Genomic DNA, 2,585 nt, shown 5'->3' with positions numbered 1-2,585 from the left:
GGCTTTAGGTAACTTAGGAAAAATTGGGAAATTAATATACAGGGCTATTTAACATCTTATGAACTCCAGAAGCAATAATAAATGTAGGTGCAGGAAAGTCCTGGAAAAAGAGATTGAAAGGGTATCAGGCCTGCAACCAATGGTCAGGTATCCACAGTTGGCTTTTAGCTTATTTGGCCTCTCTTTAAGAGAAAATTTTTTTTCTCCCAATCCACCAGGGGTTTCCTATCTTAATGCTGCAAAACATTCAGTGTCTTTTCCTCCAGTATGATGCCATTCATAGACAGCTTTGGCATGGAAGTATTTTTTTATACCTGTCTTCTATCTACAAGGGCTAGGACCAATCTAAGTCATCTATCTCTTTTTATCTCCCACATTCTAACTTGATGTTTTATACAATCCAGGCAGAGTGATTGTTCAATCAATATTCAACAAATCAATGAATGACCAACAGCATTATGCCATTTTATTGCACTCTGAGCATATTGTTAACCACCTCTGATCTATGAGTTCTTGCACTGATTCAGACTAGTGAGCCTTTCATCCTTCAAGAAAAATTTCTCTCTAAAAAGAAGGACGACTGACCCTTTATTTTCTTATCTTACCTGGCTGTGACACCATAAAGTACCTACATTATGTCCTGTGTTTGACCCCATAGGAAAGTTCTGTGTATTGGTCATTCTAGTAGATCTCTGTTAATTCGGAGCTTACAAAGTACTTTTGCACCACACATTAATTATTCTGACTCAAAATTTTCTCTTAAAAAAAAGGTATTAATAAAATTTAGCTTAGTAGATAATTGTATAGTGTCTTGAGAACTATTTTACATGTATTAATACGTTTGTTTGGTTGGCTTTTCTTTGCTTTTTTTTTTGGTTTTACAAAACAATCCCATAAGTAACTAGGGATGGAACTAGTATTTTCCCCAAATCATTTTCCCATTAGTGTTATCTCAAAGCTCAAATCTGATAACTGATTTTGTTATCAGATCCCACGTGATACTGCTGTCCCACACAGCATTTAGTGAAACAGTTCTGTTGGAAGCAAAAACAAATGTCATCAAGAAAAGATGGATTGTAGGCGCCCCTGGCGGTCGTTGAAAAATGGCGACTGTCGCTGAGCTGAAGGCCGTTTTAAAAGACACCTTGGAAAAAAAGAGGAGTATTAGGGCAGTTAAAAGCAAGGATTCAAACTGAAGTTTTCAATGCCCTTTATGGTGAAAGTGAACCCCGACCATCATTGCCTCATGAAAACCTTCTAATTAATGAATTAATTCTGGAGTATTTGGAATTCAACAAATATAAGTATACAGCATGTGTCCTCACAGCAGAATCTGGTCAACCCATAGTTCCATTGGACAATTTCTCATCCGTGAACTAAAATCATTTGAACTAGGGTTCAAATCCCAGCTCTACCTTTTACTACCTCTGTGACCTTGGACAACTTACTTAAATTCTCTATGCTTTAGTTTCTTCATGTATTAAAATTGGGACCATAGTAGTACACACCTCGGGAATTCCCTGGCGGTCCAGTGGTTAGAACTCCGTGCTTCCACTGCAGGGGTCATTGCTTCCATCCCTGGTTGGGGAACTAAGATCCCTGCAAGCCTCCTGGTGTGGAAAAAAAAAAAAAATAGTACCCACCTCATAGAATTCTTGTGTAGAATAAATGAGCTAACGCCTGTAAAATGCTCAGTAAAATTGTTAATTGAAAATTTCTTCTTGTTAGAGGAGAGACACTCAAGATTTTTTCCAGGGTTGAGTACTCATCATAATAGTTAAACCTGACCAATTCTGTTGTTTTCTTTGCAGTTGGCAGTCGATATGTGTGTATTTAAATAAACTCCAATGTTTTCAAATAAATTTATCATTTTTATTGTTGACATTTACTAAACTCCAGTTAAAGTTATTGTCCTTACTCTAAGCAAAAAGAAGCAGCAGAAAGAAACCACCAGTGACTAAACTAGCATTCTGTATATAGTTACTCACCCCTCACTAGGAGGCAGGTCTTTGTTTCTAGAAACAGACATTTTCCTATTCTTGAAACTAATATTTTGGTCTTAGGTGTATCAGATAGATGCAGTTTGCTGTATCCCAGATTCATTCAAACTACTCCAGATCTGGTGCTTTTGTTCTTTTACAATCTCCTGCAATGTGCCAGGTAGGTGAACAGTTATCTGTTGCCATGAGGGATTAAATATAGATAGATGATAGATAGATAGATTGATAGATAGATAGATAGATGATAGATAGATAGAGATAGATAGATTTTCAGCTCTGTTATTGAACTAAGCTATTTATGCCAGTTAAATGTACTTCCCCTTTCCAAAATAGCTTTCCAACCAAAAATATAAATTTAAAATTTCTATTTGAGCCTATGTTTCATTTATCTGGAGTACTGCAATACTGTAGTACACATCTATTTAGGTACAGCTGCTGCTTTGGAGGAAGTAATCCTTCCGGATTCAGGTCAATGTAAATTACATTTTCAGTTATGTCAATTACTTTTGAAACAAAATCTTCCCTTCTATTATTCTTCCTCCGTTTTCCACTTTCACTTTCCCTCCTTCCTTCCCTCAGTCTCCA

General features: G+C 36.6%; 1 pseudogene; it reads left to right on the top strand.

Annotated features, from left to right (window-relative positions):
* Positions 1-1,103: 1,103 nt before the first annotated feature.
* On the top strand, positions 1,104-1,433 carry LOC101339515 (centrosomal protein 20 pseudogene; annotated as a pseudogene).
* Positions 1,434-2,585: the final 1,152 nt, after the last annotated feature.

The sequence above is a fragment of the Tursiops truncatus genome, chromosome 1 (genome assembly GCF_011762595.2).
Source record: "Tursiops truncatus isolate mTurTru1 chromosome 1, mTurTru1.mat.Y, whole genome shotgun sequence".
NCBI classification, from domain to species: Eukaryota; Metazoa; Chordata; class Mammalia; order Artiodactyla; family Delphinidae; genus Tursiops; species Tursiops truncatus.
The sequence above is the reverse complement of the archived record's forward strand: the minus strand, read 5'-3'. Positions and strand labels throughout refer to the sequence as shown.